The sequence below is a fragment of the Somniosus microcephalus genome, chromosome 4 (assembly GCF_052327205.1).
Source record: "Somniosus microcephalus isolate GS21.2 chromosome 4, FLI_Smic_1.0, whole genome shotgun sequence".
NCBI classification, from domain to species: domain Eukaryota; kingdom Metazoa; phylum Chordata; class Chondrichthyes; order Squaliformes; family Somniosidae; genus Somniosus; species Somniosus microcephalus.
In genome coordinates this window covers 30,865,480-30,886,314 of record NC_140990.1, presented here as the reverse complement: position 1 = coordinate 30,886,314, position 20,835 = coordinate 30,865,480, and the positions used below count along the sequence as shown (strand labels likewise).

The following is a 20,835-nucleotide window of genomic DNA, read 5'->3' as shown; positions in this document are numbered from 1 at the left end:
GGGGTTGGAGAGTAGGGGTGAAAGAGGAGTTGGGGTGAGGGTGGTTGGAGAGTAGGGGTGAAAGAGGAGTTGGGGTCAGGGGGGTTGGAGAGTAGGGGTGAAAGAGAAGTTGGGGTGAGGGGGGTTGGAGAGTAGGGGTGAAAGAGGAGTCGGGGTGAGGGGGGTTGGAGAGTAGGGGTGAAGGAGGAGTCGGGGTGAGGGGTTGGAGAGTAGAGGTGAAAGAGGCGTTGGGGTGAGGGGTTGGAGAGTAGGGGTGAAAGAGGAGTTGGGGTGAGGGGGGTTGGAGAGTAGGGTTGAAAGAGGAGTTGGGGTGAGGGGGGTTGGAGAGTAGGGGTGAAAGAGGAGTTGGGGTGAGGGGGGTTGGAGAGTAGGGGTGAAAGAGGAGTTGGGGTGAGGGGGTTGGAGTGAAAGAGGAGTTGGGGTGAGGGGGTTGGAGAGTAGGGTTGAAAGAGGAGTTGTGTGAGGGGGGTTGGAGAGTAGGGGTGAAAGAGGAGTTGGGGTGAGGGGGGTTGGAGATTTGGGGTGAAAGAGGAGTTGGGGTGAGGGATTGGAGTAGGGGTGAAAGAGGAGTTGGAGTGAGGGGGTTGGAGAGTACGGGTGAAAGAGGAGTTGGGGTGCGGGGTTGGAGAGTAGGGGTGAAAGAGCAGTTGGGGTGAGGGGGTTGGAGAGTAGGGGTGAAAGAGGAGTTGGGGTGAGGGGGTTGGAGAGTAGGGGTGAAAGAGGAGTTGGGGTGAGGGGGGTTGGAGAGTAGGGTTGAAAGAGGAGTTGGGTGAGGGGGGTTGGGGAGTAGGGCTGAAAGAGGAGTTGGGGTGAGGGGGCTGGAGAGTAGGGGTGAAAGAGGAGTTGGGGTGAGGGGGGTTGGAGAGCAGTGGTGAAAGAGGAGTTGGGGTGAGGGGGGTTGAAGAGTAGGGGTGAAAGAGGAGTTGGGGTGAGGGGGGTTGGAGAGTAGGGGTGAAAGAGGAGTTGGGGTGAGGGGGGTTGGAGAGTAGGTGTGAAAGAGGAGTTGGGGTGAGGGGGTTGGAGTGTAGGGGTGAAAGAGTTGGGGTGGGGGAGTTGGAGAGCAGGGGTGAAAGAGGAGTTGGGGTGAGGGGTTGGAGAGTAGGGATGAAAGAGGAGTTGGGGTGAGGGGGTTGGAGAGGAGGGGTGAAAGGGGAGTTGGGGTGACGGGCGTTGGAGAGTAGGGGTGAAAGAGGAGTTGGGGTGAGGGGGGTTGGAGAGCAGGGGTGAAAGAGGAGTTGGGGTGAGGGGGGATGGAGAGTAGGCGTGAAAGAGGAGTTGGGGTGAGGGGGATGGAGAGTAGGGGTGAAAGAGGAGTTGGGGTGAGGGGGGTTGGAGAGTAGGGGTGAAAGAGGAGTTGGGGTGAGGGGGGTTGGAGAGTAGGGGTGAAAGAGTAGTTGGAGTGAGGGGGTTGGAGAGTAGGGGTGAAAGAGGGGTTGTGGTGAGGGGGGTTGAAGAGTAGGGGTGAAAGAGGAGTTGGGGTGAGGGGGTTGGAGAGTAGGGGTGAAAGAGGAGTTGGGGTGAGGGGGGTTGGACAGTAGGGGTGAAAGAGGAGTTGGAGTGAGGGGGTTGGAGAGTAGGGGTGAAAGAGGGGTTGGGGTGAGGGGGGTTGGAGAGTAGGGGTGAAAGAGGAGTTGTGGTGAGGGGGGTTGGAGAGTAGGGGGTGAAAGAGGAGTTGGGGTGAGGGGGGTTGGAGAGTAAAGGGTGAAAGAGGAGTTGGGGTGAGGGGGGTTGGAGAGTAGGGGTGAAAGAGGAGTTGGGGTGAGGGGGGTTGGAGAGTAGTGGTGAAAGAGGAGTTGGGGTGAGGGGGGTTGAAGAGTAGGGGTGAAAGAGGAGTTGGGGTGAGGGGGGTTGGAGAGTAGGGGTGAAAGAGGAGTTGGGGTGAGGGGGGTTGGAGAGTAGTGGTGAGAGAGGAGTTGGGGTGAGGGGGGTTGGAGATTTGGGGTGAAAGAGGAGTTGGGGTGAGGGGGGTTGGAGAGTAGGCGTGAAAGAGGAGTTGGGGTGAGGGGGGTTGGAGAGTAGGGGTGAAGAGGAGTTGGAGTGAGGGGGTTGGAGAGTACGGGTGAAGGAGGATTTGGGGTGAGGGGTTGGAGAGTAGAGGTGAAAGAGGAGTTGGGGTGAGTGGGGTTGGAGAGCAGGGGTGAAAGAGGAGTTGGAGTGAGGGGGGTTGGAGAGTAGGGGTGAAAGGGGAGTTGGGGTGAGGGGGTTGGAGAGTAGGGGTGAAAGAGGAGTTGTGGTGAGGGGGGTTGGAGAGTAGGGGTGAAAGTGGAGTTGGGGTGAGGGCGGTTAGAGAGTAGGGGTGAAAAGGAGTTGGGGTGAGGGGGGTTCAAAATTAGGGGTGAAAGAGGAGTTGGGGTGAGGGGGTTGGAGAGTAGAGGTGAAAGAGGCGTAGGGGTGAGGGGTTGGAGAGTAGGGGTGAAAGAGGAGTTGGGGTGAGGGGGGATGTAGAGTAGGGTTGAAAGAGGAGTTGGGGTGAGGGGGTTGGAGAGTATGGGTGAAAGAGGAGTTGGAGTGAGGGGGTTGGAGAGTAGGGGTGAAAGAGGGGTTGGGGGTGAGGGGGGTTGGAGAGTAGGGGTGAAGGAGGAGTTGTGGTGAGGGGGGTTGGAGAGTAGGGGTGAAAGAGGAGTTGGGGTGAGGGGGGTTGGAGAGTAGGGGTGAAAGTGGAGTTGGGGTGAGGGCGGTTAGAGAGTAGGGGTGAAAAAGGAGTTGGGGTGAGGGGGGTTGAAAATTAGGAGTGAAAGAGGAGTTGGGGTGAGGGGGGTTGGAGAGGAGTTGGGGTGAGGGGGGTTGGAGAGTAGGGGTGAAGGAGGAGTTGGGGTGAGGGGTTGGAGAGTAGAGGTGAAAGAGGCGTTGGGGTGAGGGGTTGGAGAGGAGGGGTGAAAGAGGAGTTGCGGTGAGGGGGGTTGGAGAGTAGGGGTGAAAGAGGAGTTGGGGTGAGGGGGGTTGGAGAGTAGGGGTGAAAGAGGAGTTGGGGTGAGGGGGTTGGAGAGTAGGGTTGAAAGAGGAGTTGGGTGAGGGGGGTTGGAGAGTAGGGGTGAAAGAGGAGTTGGGGTGAGGGGTTGGAGAGTAGGGGTGAAAGAGGAGTTGGGGTGAGGGGGTTGGAGAGTAGGGTTGAAAGAGGAGTTGGGTGAGGGGGTTTGGAGAGTGGGGGTGAAAGTGGAGTTGGGGTGAGGGCGGTTAGAGAGTAGGGGTGAAAAAGGAGTTGGGGTGAGGGGGTTGGAGAGTAGGGGTGAAAGAGGAGTTGGGGTGAGGGGGGTTGGAGAGTAGGGATGAAAGAGGAGTTGGGGTGAGGGGGGTTGGAGAGCAGGGGTGAAAGAGGAGTTGGGGTGAGGGGTGTTGGAGAGTAGGGGTGAAAGAGGAGTTGGGGTGAGGGGGGATGGAGAGTAGGGGGTGAAAGAGGAGTTGGGGGTGGGGGGGTTGGAGAGTAGGGGTGAAAGAGGAGTTGGGGTGAGGGGCGTTGGAGAGTAGGGGTGAAAGAGGAGTTGGGGTGAGGGGGGTTGGAGAGTAGGGGTGAAAGAGGAGTTGGGGTGAGGGGGGTTGGAGTGTAGGGGTGAAAGAGGGAGTTGGTGTGAGGGGGGTTGGAGAGCAGGGGTGAAAGAGGAGTTGGGATGAGGGGGGATGGAGAGTAGGGGTGAAAGAGGAGTTGGGGGTGAGGGGGGCTGGAGAGTAGGGGTGAAAGAGGAGTTGGGGTGAGAGGGTTGGAGAGTAGGGGTGAAAGAGGGGTTGGGGTGAGGGGGGTTGGAGAGTAGGGGTGAAAGAGGAGTTGGGGTGAGGGGGTTGGAGAGTAGGGGTGAAAGAGGAGTTGGGGGTGAGGGGTGTTGGAGAGTAGGGGTGAAAGAGGAGTTGGAGTGAGGGGGTTGGAGAGTAGGGGTGAAAGAGGAGTTGGGTGAGGGGGGTTGGAGAGTAGGGGTGAAAGAGGAGTTGAGGTGAGGGGGTTGGAGAGTAGGGGTGAAAGAGGAGTTGGGGTGAGGTGTTGGAGAGTAGGGGTGAAAGAGGAGTTGGGGTGAGGGGGGTTGGAGAGTAGGGTTGAAAGAGGAGTTGGGTGTGGGGGGTTGGAGAGTAGGGCTGAAAGAGGAGTTGGGGTGAGGGGTTGGAGAGTAGGGGGTGAAGAGGAGTTGGGGGGAGGGGGTTGGAGAGTAGGGGTGAAAGAGGAGTTGGGGTGAGGGGGTTGGAGAGTAGGGTTGAATGAGGAGTTGGGTGAGGGGGGTTGGAGAGTAGGGCTGAAAGAGGAGTTGGGGTGTGGGGGTTGGAGAGTAGGGGTGAAAGAGGAGTTGGGGGGAGGGGGTTGGAGAGTAGGGGTGAAAGAGGAGTTGGGGTGAGGGGGGTGTGGAGAGTAGGGGTGAAAGAGTTGGGGTGGGGGGGTTGGAGAGTAGGGGTGAAAGAGGATGTTGGGGTGAGGGGTTGGAGAGTAGGGATGAAAGAGGAGTTGGGGTGAGGGGGTTGGAGAGTAGGGGTGAAAGAGGAGTTGGGGTGAGGGGCGTTGGAGAGTAGGGGTGAAAGAGGAGTTGGGGTGAGGGGGGTTGGAGAGCAGGGGTGAAAGAGGAGTTGGGGTGAGGGGGGATGGAGAGTAGGGGTGAAAGAGGAGTTGGGGTGAGGGGCGTTGGAGAGTAGGGGTGAAAGAGGAGTTGGGGTGAGGGGGGTTGGAGAGTAGAGGAGAAAGAGGGGTTGGGGTGAGGGGGGTTGGAGAGTAGGGGTGAAAGAGGAGTTGGGGTGAGGGGGTTGGAGAGTAGGGGTGAAAGAGGAGTTGGGGTGAGGGGGGTTGGAGAGTAGGGGTGAAAGAGGAGTTGGAGTGAGGGGGGGTGGAGAGTAGGGGTGAAAGAGGAGTTGGGGTGAGGGGGGTTGGAGAGCAGGGGTAAGAGGGGTTGGGGTGAGGGGATGGAGAGTAGGGGTGAAGGAGGAGTTGGGGTGAGGGGGGTTTGGAGAGTAGATGCAAGAGGAGTTGGGGTGAGGGGGGTTGGAGAGGAAGGGTGAAAAAGGAGTTGGGGTGAGGGGGGTTGGAGAGTAGGGGTGAAAGAGGAGTTGGGTCTGTGAATGGGTTGAGAGTGGGTGTGAAAGAGGAGTTGGGGTGAGGGGGGTTGGAGAGTAGGGGTGAAAGAGGAGTTGGGGTGAGGGGGGTTGGAGAGTAGGGGTGGAAAGAGGAGTTGGGGTGAGGGGGTTGGAGAGCAGGGGTGAAAGAGGAGTTGGGGTGAGGGGGGTTGGAGAGTAGGGGTGAAAGAGGAGTTGGGGTGAGGGGGGTTGGAGAGTAGGGGTGAAAGAGGAGTTGGGATGAGGTGGTTGGAGAGTAGGGGTGAAAGAGGGGTTGGGGGGAGGGGGTTGGAGAGCAGGGGTGAAAGAGCAGTTGGGATGAGGTGGTTGGAGAGTAGGGTGAAAGAGGAGTTGGGGGGAGGGGGGTTGGAGAGTAGGGGTGAAAGAGGAGTTGGGGGGAGGGGGTTGGAGAGTAGGGGTGAAAGAGGAGTTGGGATGAGGGGGTTGGAGAGTAGAGGTGAAAGAGGAGTTGGGGTGAGGGGGTTGGAGAGTAGGGGTGAAAGAGGAGATGGGATGAGGTGGTTGGAGAGTAGGGGTGAAAGAGGGGTTTGGGGGAGGGGGTTGGAGAGCAGGGGTGAAAGAGGAGTTGGGGGGAGGGGGGTTGGAGAGTAGGGGTGAAAGAGGAGTTGGGGGAGGGGGTTGGAGAGTAGGGGTGAAAGAGGAGTTGGGGTGAGGGATGTTGGGGTGTACGGGTGAAGGAGGAGTTGGGGTGAGGGGGGTTGGAGAGTAGGGGTGAAAGAGGAGTTGGGGTGAGGAATGTTGGGGAGTAGGGGTGAAAGAGGAGTTGGGCTGAGGGGGGTTGGAGAGTAGGGGTGAAAGAGTTGTTGGGGGTGAGGGGGTTGGAGATTAGGGTGAAAGAGGAGTTGGGGTGAGGTGGGTTGGAGAGTAGTGGTGAAAGAGGAGTTTGGGTGAGGTTTGGAGAGTAGGGGTTAAAAGAGAGTTGGGGTGAGGGGGGTTGGAGAGTAGGGGTGAAGGAGGAGTTGGGGTGAGGGGGGTTGGAGAGTAGGGGTGAAAGAGGAGTTGGGTTGAGGGGGGTTGGAGAGTAGGGGTGAAAGAGGAGTTGGGTTGAGGGGGTTGGAGAGTAAGGGTGAAAGAGGAGTTGGGGTGAGGGGGGTTGGAGAGTCGGGGTGAAAGAGGAGTTGGAGAGTAGGGGTGAAAGACGAGTTGGGGTGAGGTGGGTTGGAGAGTAGTGGTGAAAGAGGAGTTGGGGTGAGGTTTGGAGAGTAGGGGTAAAAGAGGAGTTGGGGTGAGGTGGGTTGGAGAGTAGGGGTGAAAGAGGAGTTGGGGTGAGGGGGTTGGAGAGTAGGGGTGAAAGAGGAGTTGGGGGCGAGGGTGTTGGAGAGTAGGGGTGAAAGAGGAGTTGGGGTGAGGGGGGTTGGAGAGTAGGGGGCGAATGAGGAGTTGGGGTGAGGGGGGTTGGAGAGTGGGGGTGAAAGAGGAGTTGGGTTGAGGGGGGTTGGAGCGTAGGGGTGAAAGAGGAGTTGGGGTGAGGGGGTTGGAGAGTAAGGGTGAAAGAGGAGTTGGGGTGAGGGGGGTTGGAGAGTAGGGGTGAAAGACGAGTTGGAGTGAGGGGGGGTGGAGAGTAGGGGTGAAAGAGGAGTTGGGGTGAGGGGGGTTGGAGAGCAGGGGTAAAAGAGGGGTTGGGGTGAGGGGGGATGGAGAGTAGGGGTGAAGGAGGAGTTGGGGTGAGGGGGGTTTGGAGAGTAGATGCAAGAGGAGTTGGGGTGAGGGGGGTTGGAGAGGAAGGGTGAAAAAGGAGTTGGGGTGAGGGGAGTTGGAGAGTAGGGGTGAAAGAGGAGTTGGGGTGAATGGGTTGGAGAGTGGGGTGAAAGAGGAGTTGGGGTGAGGGGGGTTGGAGAGTAGGGGTGAAAGAGGAGTTGGGGTGAGGGGGTTGGAGAGTAGGGGTGAAAGAGGAGTTGGGGTGAGGGGGTTGGAGAGCAGGGGTGAAAGAGGAGTTGGGGTGAGGGGGGTTGGAGAGTAGGGGTGAAAGAGGAGTTGGGGTGAGGGGGTTGGAGAGTAGGGGTGAAAGAGGAGTTGGGATGAGGTGGTTGGAGAGTAGGGGTGAAAGAGGGGTTGGGGGGAGGGGGTTGGAGAGCAGGGGTGAAAGAGCAGTTGGGATGAGGTGGTTGGAGAGTAGGGGTGAAAGAGGAGTTGGGGGGAGGGGGGTTGGAGAGTAGGGGTGAAAGAGGAGTTGGGGGGAGGGCGTTGGAGAGTAGGGGTGAAAGAGGAGTTGGGATGAGGGGGTTGGAGAGTAGAGGTGAAAGAGGAGTTGGGGTGAGGGGGTTGGAGAGTAGGGGTGAAAGAGGAGATGGGATGAGGTGGTTGGAGAGTAGGGGTGAAAGAGGGGTTTGGGGGAGGGGTTTGGAGAGCAGGGGTGAAAGAGGAGTTGGGGTGAGGGGGGTTGGAGAGTAGGGGTGAAAGAGGAGTTGGGGGAGGGGGTTGGAGAGTAGGGGTGAAAGAGGAGTTGGGGGGAGGGGGTTGGAGAGCAGGGGTGAAAGAGGAGTTGGGATGAGGTGGTTGGAGAGTAGGGGTGAAAGAGGGGTTGGCGTGAGGGGGGTTGGAGAGTGGGGTGAAAGAGTAGTTGGGGTGAGGGATGTTGGGGAGTAGGGGTGAAGGAGGAGTTGGGGTGAGGGGGGTTGGAGAGTAGGGGTGAAAGAGTAGTTGGGGTGAGGGATGTTGGGGAGTAGGGGTGAAGGAGGAGTTGGGCTGAGGGGGGTTGGAGAGTAGGGGTGAAAGAGTTGTTGGGGTGAGGGGGTTGGAGATTAGGGGTGAAAGAGGAGTTGGGGTGAGGTGGGTTGGAGAGTAGTGGTGAAAGAGGAGTTGGGGTGAGGTTTGGAGAGTAGGGGTAAAAGAGGAGTTGGGGTGAGGGGGGTTGGAGTGTAGGGGTGAAGGAGGAGTTGGGGTGAGGGGGGTTGGAGAGTAGGGGTGAAAGAGGAGTTGGGTTGAGGGGGGTTGGAGAGTAGGGGTGAAAGAGGAGTTGGGTTGAGGGGGTTGGAGAGTAAGGGTGAAAGAGGAGTTGGGGTGAGGGGGGTTGGAGAGTCGGGGTGAAAGAGGAGTTGGAGAGTAGGGGTGAAAGACGAGTTGGGGTGAGGTGGGTTGGAGAGTAGTGGTGAAAGAGGAGTTGGGGTGAGGTTTGGAGAGTAGGGGTAAAAGAGGAGTTGGGGTGAGGTGGGTTGGAGAGTAGGGGTGAAAGAGGAGTTGGGGGCGAGGGTGTTGGAGAGTAGGGGTGAAAGAGGAGTTGGGGTGAGGGGGGTTGGAGAGTAGGGGGTGAAAGAGGAGTTGGGGTGAGGGGGGTTGGAGAGTGGGGGTGAAAGAGGAGTTGGGTTGAGGGGGGTTGGAGCGTAGGGGTGAAAGAGGAGTTGGGGTGAGGGGGTTGGAGAGTAAGGGTGAAAGAGGAGTTGGGGTGAGGGGGGGTTGGAGAGTAGGGGTGAAAGACGAGTTGGGGTGAGGGGGGTTGGAGAGTAGGGGTGAAAGAGGAGTTGGGGTGAGGTGGGTTGGAGAGTAGGGGTGAAAGAGGAGTTGGGGTGAGGGGGGTTGGAGAGTAGAGGTGAAAGAGGGGTTGGGGTGAGGTGGGTTGGAGAGTAGGCGTGAAAGAGGAGTTGGGGTGAGGGGGGTTGGAGAGTAGGGGTGAAAGAGGAGTTGGGGTGAGGGGGGTTGGAGAGTAAGGGTGAAAGAGGAGTTGGGGTGAGGGGGGTTGGAGAGTAGGGGTGAAAGAGGAGTTGGGGTGAGGTGGGTTGGAGAGTAGTGGTGAAAGAGGAGTTGGGGTGAGGTTTGGAGAGTAGGGGTAAAAGAGGAGTTGGGGTGAGGGGGGTTGGAGAGTAGGGGTGAAGGAGGAGTTGGGGTGAGGGGGGTTGGAGAGTAGGGGTGAAAGAGGAGTTGGGTTGAGGGGGGTTGGAGAGTAGGGGTGAAAGAGGAGTTGGGTTGAGGGGGTTGGAGAGTAAGGGTGAAAGAGGAGTTGGGGTGAGGGGGGTTGGAGAGTCGGGGTGAAAGAGGAGTTGGAGAGTAGGGGTGAAAGACGAGTTGGGGTGAGGTGGGTTGGAGAGTAGTGGTGAAAGAGGAGTTGGGGTGAGGTTTGGAGAGTAGGGGTAAAAGAGGAGTTGGGGTGAGGTGGGTTGGAGAGTAGGGGTGAAAGAGGAGTTGGGGGCGAGGGTGTTGGAGAGTAGGGGTGAAAGAGGAGTTGGGGTGAGGGGGGTTGGAGAGTAGGGGGTGAAAGAGGAGTTGGGGTGAGGGGGGTTGGAGAGTGGGGGTGAAAGAGGAGTTGGGTTGAGGGGGGTTGGAGCGTAGGGGTGAAAGAGGAGTTGGGGTGAGGGGGTTGGAGAGTAAGGGTGAAAGAGGAGTTGGGGTGAGGGGGGGTTGGAGAGTAGGGGTGAAAGACGAGTTGGGGTGAGGGGGGTTGGAGAGTAGGGGTGAAAGAGGAGTTGGGGTGAGGTGGGTTGGAGAGTAGGGGTGAAAGAGGAGTTGGGGTGAGGGGGGTTGGAGAGTAGAGGTGAAAGAGGGGTTGGGGTGAGGTGGGTTGGAGAGTAGGCGTGAAAGAGGAGTTGGGGTGAGGGGGGTTGGAGAGTAGGGGTGAAAGAGGAGTTGGGGTGAGGGGGGTTGGAGAGTAAGGGTGAAAGAGGAGTTGGGGTGAGGGGGGTTGGAGAGTAGGGGTGAAAGAGGAGTTGGGGTGAGGGGGGTTGGAGAGTAGGGGTGAAAGAGGAGTTGGGGTGAGGGGGTAGGAGAAGTAGTGAAGGAAGTCCAACAGACACTGCTCCTGTCCAACAGGTACAAAGTAATCGATACCCGTGAGGATAAGGAGAAAGACTGGGAGGGACAGCTAGAATGCTGCCCAAGGCACCATGAAACAGGAGGCTGTCCAAGGGGTGGAGGAGCAGAGTGGAAACATTGTCGTATAGGGGATTCTATAATTAGAAGGATAGATAGTCGTCTTTACAGTCAGGATCGAGAGTCCCGAAGGGTGTGTTGCCTTTCTGGTGTCAGGGTAAGGGACATCTCAAAATGGCTGGAAAAGAATCTGGACACCAAATCCCGGGACCACTTACATTGTGACGCCAAATCCAGGGACCACTTCCATTGTGACGCCAAATCCAGGGACCACTTACATTGTGACACCAAATCCAGGGACCACTTACATTGTGACACCAAATCCAGGGACCACTTACATTGTGACACCAAATCCAGGGACCACTTACATTGTGACACCAAATCCAGGGACCACTTACATTGTGACACCAAATCCAGGGACCACTTACATTGTGACACCAAATCCAGGGACAACTTACACTGAGACGATAAATGGAAATAAGAGAGCCTCAGTATGGAGAATGGTCATGGAGGTGAAACCTGCTTTAATGAGGGCGAAAGGCGGGTATTGGATGAAGATATGACGGTGGAATCAGATGGTGACAGGTTATTTTCAGAAGCACTTTTCAGGCAGGCTGATGATTGGATGTCACCAGCCCAACACCTGGATCCGCCTGTTCCTGTCCCCAAATCCCAAAGTCTAATGTCCCTGATGTCTTTTTCTGTGAGAACTGTAGAGATGTGAAAGAAGGGAAAAAAATCAGGCTCCAGCCAGAAAGAATGTTCCTTAAATGAACAATTCAGGAGGCTGTTTTGTGACTCATCTGTGTGAGGTTAAAAAACATGAAATGAAAAAAGATGTTGTTAATAGTGGTTTCGAACCCTAATCATTAAATCCTAAGCCTAACCTCCAATTGACTACCCCCAACCACTAACCCTAATCCTAACCAATAACTCAGGAAAGGTCCCGGCAGATTGGAAAACTGCTTATGTAACGCCCTTATTTAAGAAGGGAAGTAGACAAAAGGCTGGAAACTATAGACCAGTTAGCCTAACATCTGTGGTTGGTAAAATGTTGGAGTCCATTATTAAGGAAACAGTAACAGGGCATTTGGATAAACATAATTTAATAGGACAGAGTCAGCATGGTTTTGTGAAGGAGAAGTCATGTTTGACAAATTTGCTCGAATTTTTTGAGGACGTAACATACAGGGTGGATAGGGGGGAACCAGTGGATGTAGTGTATTTGGACTTCCAAAAGGCATTTGACAAGGTGCCACACAAAAGATTACTGATCAAGATAAAAAATCACAGGATTGGGGGTAATATACTGGCATGGGTGGAAGATTGGCTATCTAACAGAAAACAAAGAGTTGGGATAAATGGTTCCTTCTCGGGCTGGCAATCAGTAACTAGTGGTGTTCCGCAGGGGTCAGTGCTGGGACCCCAACTCTTTACAATCTATATAAACGATTTGGAGGAAGGGACCAAGTGCAACATATCCAAGTTTGCCGACGATACAAAGATGGAGGGAAAGCAGTAACATATCCAAGTTTGCCGACGATACAAAGATGGAGGGAAAGCAGTGAGTGAGGAGGACGTAAAAAACCTGCAAAAGGACATAGACAGGCTAAGTGAGTGGGCAGGGACTTGGCAGATGAAATATAATACTGGAAAGTGTGAGGTTATGCACTTTGGCAGAAAAAATCAAAGAGCTATTATCAAAATGGAGAAAAATTGCAAAGTGCTACAGTACAAAGGGATCTGGGGGTCCTGGTGCATGAAACACAAAAAGTTAGTATGCAGGTGCAGCAGGTGATCAGGAAGGCCAATGGAATCTTGGCTTTTATTGCAAGGGGGATGGAGTATAAAAATAGGGAAGTCTTGCTGCAGTTATACAGGGTATTGGTGAGGCCACACCTGGAATACTGCGTGCAGTTTTGGTTTCCATATTTAAGAAAAGATATACTTGCTCTCGAGGCGGTTCAGAGAAGGTTCACTCGGTTGATTCCAGAGATGAGGGGGTTGACGTATGAGGAAAGGTTGAGTAGGTTGGGCCTCTACTCATTGGAGTTCAGAAGAATGAGAGGCGAACTTATCGAAACATATAAGATTGTGAGGGGGCTTGATCGGGTGGATGCGGTGAGGATGTTTCCACTGATGGGTGAGATTAGCACTAGGGGGCATAATCTTAGAATAAGGGGCTGCCCTTTCAAAACTGAGATGAGGAGAAACTTCTTCACTCAGAGGGTAGTAAATCTATGGAATTTGCTACCCCAGAGAGCTGTGGAAGCAGATAAGGGAATTAGGGGTTACGGGGAAAGGGCAGGGAAGTGGACGTGAGTCTAGATTCAGATCAGCCATGATCCTATTGAATGGCGGAGCAGGCCCGAGGGGCCGTATGGCCTACTCCTGCTCCTACTTCTTATGTTCTTATGTTCAAAGCGCACGCGCAGCCTCTCCCGCGCGCGCGTTCGACCTCTGAACCTCTTCATTCAGAGGATCGGAAGTGCCGGTTTCCCGTGCATGCGCAATGCATGCAGGAAACCGGCAATTCCATTCTGCCTACGGGTGAGTACCCCGTGCGTACTCACCCGGGGAGAGCCGAATTTCTGGGCCATTGACTCATTGATTTTATTCTCACTCTGCACACAGCGGGTTTCTCACCATCTCTCCTGAAGGTGCTGGTAAGTGGCGGGGTTACGGTTTACATCCCACAGAATTGTAACAGAAGTGCCTCAGATTTAGGCCCCATGTACTCAGAACTGTTAAAGATCCACTCCAGAGACTTGAGCACAAAAATCCAGGCTGGCACTCCAGTGCAGTGCTGAGGGAGTGCTGCACTGTCAGAGGTGCCGTCTTTCGGATGAGATGTTAAACCGAGGCCCCGTCTGCCCTCTCAGGTGGATGTAAAAGATCCTATGGCACTATTTTGAAGAAGAGCAGGGGCGTTACCTCGGTGTCCTGGCCAATATATATCCCCCAATCAACATCACTAAAATAGATTATCTGGTCATTATCACATTGTTGTTTGTGGGAACTTGCTGTGTGCTAACTGACTGGCGCATTTCCTACAATACAATAGGAGATGCAACACCTGCCCTTTCACCTCCTCCCTTCCCACCGTCCAGGGCCCCAAACACTCCTTCCAGGTGAAACAGCGATTTACTTGTACTCCTTTCAATTCAGTATCCTGTATTCACTGCTCATGAAAGGGTCTCCTCTACATTGGGGAGACCAAACGCAGATTGGGTGATCACTTTGCAGAACACCTCCGTTCAGTCGCAAGCGTGACCCCGAGTTTCCAGTCTCTCGTCATTTTAATTCTCCGGACCACTCCCACTCTGACCACTCTGTCCTCGGCCTCCTACACTGTTCTAATGAAGCTCAACGGAAGATTGAGGAACAGCACCTCATCATTCGATGAGGCACTTTACAACATTCTGGACTCAACATCGAGTTCAACAATTTCAGATCATAACCACTGCTCCCATTGTTTAGTATGGCAGCTGCTGGTGATTCTGCCATTCCCATTCACACCTCTTCTCGGCCCATCCTTTGGTTCTTTACTTGTCCCATTACCATCTCCTTTTGCCTCGCACCCTCCTCCCTTTTGTCATTGACTCTCTCCGGCCTTCCCCCCTATCACAGACCTTTGTCCTTTCCTCCCCCTTTCTCTGCCCCCGGTTAAAACCTGTTACATCTGTAGCTTTCTCCAGTTCTGATGAAGGCTCATTGCCCTGACCCGTTGACTCTGCTCCTCTCTCCACAGAGGCTGCCTGACCTGCTGAGTCTTTCCACCATTTTCTCTCCACCCCTCCTCTCCCCCTTTCCCTGCCTCTGCACTTGCTTAAAACCTGTTACATCTCTCAATGTTTCCAGTTCTGATGAAACATCATTGAACTGAAATGTTAACTCTGTTTCTCTCTCCGCAGATGCTGCCTGAGTATTTCCAGTATTTTCTGTTTTATTTCAAGTTTCCGGCAGCTGCAGTATTTTACTTTAGTGTAGAACTGAACCCAGCCAGAGTCAGCACCTTCAGGGGATGAGAGGGAGGGGAACCAGTGAATGTAGAACTGAACCCAGCCAGAGTCAGCACCTTCAGGGGAGGAGAGGGAGGAGAACCAGTGAGTGTAGAACTGAACCCAGCCAGAGTCAGCACCTTCAGGGGATGAGAGGGAGGGGAACCAGTGAATGTAGAACTCAACCCAGCCAGAGTCAGCACCTTCAGGGGAGGAGAGGGAGGAGAACCAGTGAGTGTAGAACTGAACCCAGCCAGAGTCAGCACCTTCAGGGGAGGAGAGGGAGGGGAACCAGTGAGTGTAGAACTGAACCCAGCCAGAGTCAGCACCTTCAGGGGAGGAGAGGGAGGGGAATCAGTGAGTGTAGAACTGAACCCAGCCAGAGTCAGCACCTTCAGGGGAGGAGAGAGAGGGGAACCAGTGAGTGTAGAACTGAACCCAGCCAGAGTCAGCACCTTCAGGGGAGGAGAGGGAGGGGAACCAGTGAGTGTAGAACTGAACCCAGCCAGAGTCAGCACCTTCAGGGGAGGAGAGGGAGGGGAACCAGTGAGTGTAGAACTGAGCCCAGCCAGAGACAGCACTTTCAGGAGAGGAGAGGGAGGGGAACCAGTGAGTGTAGAACTGAACCCAGCCAGAGTCAGCACCTTCAGGGGAGGAGAGGGAGGGCAACCAGTGAGTGTAGAACTGCACCCAGCCAGAGTCAGCACCTTCAGGGGAGGAGAGAGAGAGGAACCAGTGAGTGTAGAACTGAACCCAGCCAGAGTCAGCACCTTCAAGGGATAGAACCAGTGAGTGTAGAACTGAACCCAGCCAGAGTCAGCACCTTCAGGGGAGGAGAGAATGAGGAACCAGTGAGTGTAGAACTGAACCCAGCCAGAGTCAGCACCTTCAAGGGATAGAACCAGTGAGTGTAGAACTGAACCCAGTCAGAGTCAGCACCTTTAGGGGAGGAGAGCGAGGGGATCCAGTGTGTGTAGAACTAAATCCAGCCAGAGTCAGCACCTTCAGGGGAGGAGAGGGAGAGGTACCAGTGAGTATAGAACTGAACCCAGCCAGAGTCAGCGCCTTCAGGGGAGGAGAGGGGAACCAGTGAGTGTAGAACTGAACCCAGCCAGAGTCAGCACAGGGAGGAGGGAGAGTGTGTGGGATGGGGATTTACAGCTTTTGGGAACAAGAGAGGAATGAATGTTCCATAGAAACTAGAATTGCCTGTTCTGAATTTCTATCCTGTACTCACAGTGATCACTTTTATAAACTCCTTTTACAGGGTATTAGAAGAGGAGGATTTGCACATAGGAAACTCAAACCAAAACATCACATCAAGATCTGACAGAGTTACTCAATACAGCAGGACCTGTATGTCATCTGCATTTGAATGTGGAAGGAGAAATGTTTTGACTAGTTACACAGCCTGAAAAAACATCGCAATGTTCACAGTGGGGAGAAACCGTTCACGTGTTGTGTGTGTGGACGAGGCTTCAACTGATCATCCAACCTGGAGAGACACAAGGACACCCGCACCACGGAGAAACCGTGGAAATGTGAGGACTGTGGGAAGGGATTCAATTATCCATCCCGGCTGGAAACTCATCGACGCAGTCACACCAGGGAGAGGCCGTTCATCTGCTTTGAGTGTGGGAAGGGATTCGCTCAGTCATCTGGCCTGCTGGCACACCAGCGAGTTCACACTGCAGGGAGGCCGTTCACCTGCTCCATGTGTGTTAAGAGATTCATACAGTTATCCAGCCTGCAGACACACCAGCGAGTTCACACCGGGGAGAGGAAATTCACATGCTCCATATGTGGGAAGGGATTCACTCAGTTATCTGGCCTTCTGGCACACCAGAGAGTTCATACAGGGGAGAGGCCGTTCACCTGCTCCGTGTGTGGGAAGGGATTCACTGAGTCATCCATACTGCGGACACATCAGCGAGTTCACACTGGGGATAGGCCGTTCACCTGCTCAGAGTGTGGGAGGGGATTCGCTCAATTCAATTTCAATTTTATTTGTCACATAACCAAATACAAGAAGTGAAATCCAGTCAGTGAAATGCTTTTTTCTTAACGAGCTGAGCGCACCATGCAGCAAGGGACACTTAGCTGCTGGTACGCACGGAGCCCGCAAGGACGGCATCCATCTTCATCAGCGCCATCACAATAGGGTCCGCTCTCGCCTCACTCCGCCTTTCCCGCACTTCTGCTCGACAATCTTCAGCCGCCGTGCTACGGACGCCATCTACTGGGCCGACAGCGACTTTTTAATGTCCTCTCCATGGCGCTGGTGACTCTACTAGCCTGTGTGTCTCCTCCACACACCTGGCCTGCACATTACCCCTGGCTGTCCCACTTGGTGTCCTGGTAACCAGGTTCCTCTCCGGCTCCCGCTCCTTTCAAACTGTCCTCTCCAGCTCCCGCTCCTCAGTTATCCACACTGCTGAAACACCAGCGAGTTCACAAGTGACTGCAGGGGTTGGATTCTGCTGTTAATCACATCCAGGACTGAACCATGTTCATTCTGATAGTTGGAGTTTGTTTCTGCTGATGTTAAACTCCAGCCCAGTTATAGGGGTTATTAGCATTCTGCATATAAAGCTGATTGTATTCTCGGGGCTGCAGTGTTCCTTTAAGAACCGCTGTCTGTGATCATTCCCCTTAATTCAGGGACTCTCACCAGATATTAGTTTGCAATAAAATTAACTTTTACTTCAATCCTAAATTAATGTTTGGTACAAAATCTACAATTCAGTGTCTGAACGGTTCCACTGATTAACATCTCCAATTAGAAAGTGCTGTGTAATCCTTGCTGACAATTCTTACTGACTTGCACATTACACACAGTGGCACCTCCATTATCCACCAGAAAGAAGGGGAATGGGAATTGGTGGAGAATCGAGAATTCCCAAATGTTGCACCTCCCGTCTGGTACAGCAATCCCCTCGGCACGGGAATGGAGACAAGTCTAGTCAAAGTAACGGGCTGAGTTTAATCTTTCTGGGCCTGTGGGGTTGGTTTATATCAGACAGGAGGAGATTGGTGTCAGTGACTGTGGGGTCGGTTTATATCAGACAGGAGGAGATTGGTGTCAGTGACTGTGGGGTTGGTTTATATCAGACAGGAGGAGATTGGTGTCAGTGACTGGGGCTGGTTTATATCAGACAGGAGGAGATTGGTGTCAGTGACTGGGGCTGGTTTATATCAGACAGGAGGAGATTGGTGTCAGTGACTGTGGGGTTGGTTTATATCAGACAGGAGGAGATTGGTGTCAGTGACTGTGGTGTTGGTTTATATCAGACAGGAGGAGATTGGTGTCAGTGACTGGGGTTGGTTTATATCAGACAGGAGGAGATTGGTGTCAGTGAGTGTGGGGATGGTTTATATCAGACAGGAGGAGATTGGTGTCAGTGACTGTAGGGATGGTTTATATCAGACAGGAGGAGATTGGTGTCAGTGACTGTAGGGTCAGTTTATATCAGGCAGGAGGAGATTGGTGTCAGTGACTGTAGGGATGGTTTATATCAGACAGGAGGAGATTGGTGTCAGTGACTGTGGGGTCAGTTTATATCAGGCAGGAGGAGATTGGTGTCAGTGACTGTGGGGCTAGTTTTTATCAGACAGGAGGAGATTGGTGTCAGTGACTGTGGGGATGGTTTATATCAGATAGGAGGAGATTGGTGTCAGTGACTGTGGGGATGGTTTATATCAGATAGGAGGAGATTGGTGTCAGTGACTGTGGTGTTGGTTTATATCAGACAGGAGGAGATTGGTGTCAGTGACTGTGGTGTTGGTTTATATCAGACAGGAGGAGATTGGTGTCAGTGACTGTAGGGTCAGTTTATATCAGGCAGGCGGAGATTGATGTCATAGAATCACATAAGTTTACGACAAAGGAGACCATTCAGCCCATCGTGTCTGTCAAGGCCGAAAAGAGCTCTCCAGCCTAATGCCACTTTCCAGCTCTTGGTCCGTAGCCCTGTAGGTTACGGCACTTCAAGTGAATATCCAGGTACTTTTTAAATGTGATGAGGGTTTCTGCCTCTACCACCCTTTCAGGCAGTGAGTGCCAGACTCCCACCACCCTCTGGGTGAAAACATTTCTCAACTCCCCTCCAATCCTACTATCAATCACTTTAAATGTTTGTCCCCTGGTTATTGACTCTTCTGCTAAGGGAAATAGATCCTTCCTAACCACTCAATCTAGGTCCCTCATATTTTTATACACCTCAATTAAATCTCCCCTCAGCCTCCTCTCTTACAAAGAAAGTAACCTCAGCCTATCCAATCTTTCCTCATAGCTAAAATTCTCCAGTCCTGGCAACATCCTCGTAAATCTTTTCCGTACCCTCTCTAGTGCAATCACGTTTCCTGTAACGTGACCAGAACTGTACGCAGTACTATAGCTGTGGCCTAACTAGTATTTTATACAGTTCAAGCATAACCTCCCTGCAGTATTCCGAATGCCTTCTTAACCACCTTATCTACCTGGTCTGCTACCTTCAGGGATCTGTGGACATGCACTCCAAGGTCCCTCTGATCTTCTGCACTTCTCAGTGTCCCACCATTTAATGTGTATTCCCTTGCCTTGTTAGCCCTCCCCAAATGCATTACCTCACAGTTCTCCGGATTGAATTCCATTTGCCACTTTTCTGCCCGCCTGACCAGTCCATTGATATCTTCCTGCAGTCTGCAGCTTCCTTCCTCATTATCAACCACATGGCCAATTTTGTATCACTTGCAAACTTCTTAATCATACCCCCTACATTGAAGTCTAAATCATTGATATATATGGCAATAAGCAAGGGACCCAGTACTGAGCCCTGTGGAACCCCACTGGAAACAGCCTTCCAGTCACAAAAACACCCTTCGACCATGGGCACCCATTGCTTCCTGCCACTGAGCCAATTTTGGATCCAACTTTCCCTTGGATCCCATGGGCTTTTACTTTTCTGACCAGTCTGCCATGTGGGACCTTGTCAAAAGCCTTGCTAAAATCCATATAGACTACATCAAGCGCACTACCCTCATCGACTCTCCTTGTTACCTCCTCAAAAAATTCAATCAAGTTAGTCAGACACCACCTTCCCTCAACAAATCCATGCTGACTGTCCTTGATTAATCCGTGTCTTTCTAAATGACAAATGACGATTAATACTGTCCCTCAGAATTTATTTCCAACAATTTACCCACCACCGAGGTTAGGCTGACTGGTCTGTAATTACTCGGTCTATCCCTTTCTCCCATAAACAACAGTACAACATTAGCAGCTCTCCAGCACCTCACCTGTAGCCAGAGAGGATTGAAAAATGATGGTCAGAGCCTCTGCTATTTCCTCCCTTGCTTCTTTTAACAGCCTGGGACACATTTCATCCGGGCCTGGCGATTTATCCACTTTCAAAGATGCTAAACCCCTTAATACTTCCTCTCTCACTATGTTTGTTTCATCTAATATTTCACACTCCTCCTCCTTAACTACAATGTCTGCATCGACCCTCTCTTTTGTGAAGACAGACAGAGAGTATTCATTAAGAACCATACCCACACGTCTTCCGCCTTCACACACAAGCTTCCTTTTTGGTCCCTAATCGGCTCTACTCTTTAGTTATCCTCTTGCTCTTTATGTATTTATGAAACATCTTTGGGTTTTCCTTGCCAATATTTTTTCATGCCCTCTATTTACTTTCCTAATTTCCTTTTTAATTTCACCCCTGCACGTTTTATACTCCTCTAGGCTTTCTGCAGTATTTAGTTCTCAGTATCTGACATAAGCTTCCCTTTTTTGCCTCATCAAACCCTGTATAGATTTGGGACTCCCACCCTTTTTCTTTGCTCTGAACCCTCACTATCTCCTCCTTGAATGCCTCCCACTGCTCTGACACTGATTTACCTTCAAGGAGCTGTTTCCAGTCCACTTTTGCTAAATCACATCTCAGCTTATTAAAATTGGACTTTCCCCAATTGAGAACGTTTACTCCTGACCTAGCTTGTCCTTTTCCATAACTACGCTAAATCTAACTGAATTAAGATCACTACCATCAAAATGCACTCGCACTGATACCCCTTCCACCTGCCCAGCTTCATTTCCTAAAACTAAGTCCAGAACCACCCCCTTTCTTGTTGGGCTTGCTATGTACTGGTTAAAAACATTCTGAATGCATTTTATGAATTCTGCTCCCTCTAAACCTTTTATACTGATTCTATCCCAGTTAATGTTAGGGTCGTTGAAATATCCTACTATAGGTTGAGCGTCCAAAATCCGGAGTTCCAGACTCCAGGGCGATTGGTGGCAGGGTCATCCGGAATCCGTAAAATGTTCCGGAATCCGGACACCCTGAGGGAGGCTTACCAAAAACCGGAAATATCGCAACCTGGGCCCAGGCATTTCCAGAATCGGAATGTGTTTCTGATGTCCGAAGTCCGGAAATATCGCAACCTGGGCTCGGGCGTTTCCGGACTTCGGACATCAGAAACGCGTTCCGAAGTCCGGAAAAACACAAAAAAACGGATCGGTCTCGGTCCCGAGGTTGCCGGATTTGGGACGCTCAACCTGTATTCCTGCCCTAATGTTTTTGCACTTCTCAGAAATGTGCCTAATTATTTTCTCTTCTATCTCCCTCTGTCTATTTGGGGGTCACAGCAGTGTAACTGCCCCTTTACGTGATGTTTGGTCTGAGCTTCCTGTCTGTAAATGCTCCACTTCTAAAACCCTGTAAAACGAGTTTAGAAAGGGGTAAGAGGGAGAATGTTGCCTCCTGTTCCCCTTTCCCAGCCCAGGGGCAGTGAAGCTGATTTTCAGGCTCCAGCTGCTGCACAGGTTGGTTGAAAGGATCAACAGTAATGGCGGCTGCAATACCCACAAGCCCCCGCGCTCCAGCCGCCACGCTAGGTTGACGCTGACAACGCACATGCGCCACTATCGATGGAACTTTCTCGGCGCCGCACATGCTCACCTTCACATGGTCCATCTCCAACTCTTCCCTTCATCGACTTCGCTGTC

The 20,835-nt window shown here is 52.9% G+C and overlaps 1 pseudogene; it reads left to right on the top strand.

Annotated features, from left to right (window-relative positions):
* Positions 1-16,620, top strand: part of LOC147118541 (uncharacterized) — a 62,821-nt pseudogene extending 46,201 nt beyond the window's left edge.
* The last annotated feature ends 4,215 nt before the right edge of the window (positions 16,621-20,835 follow it).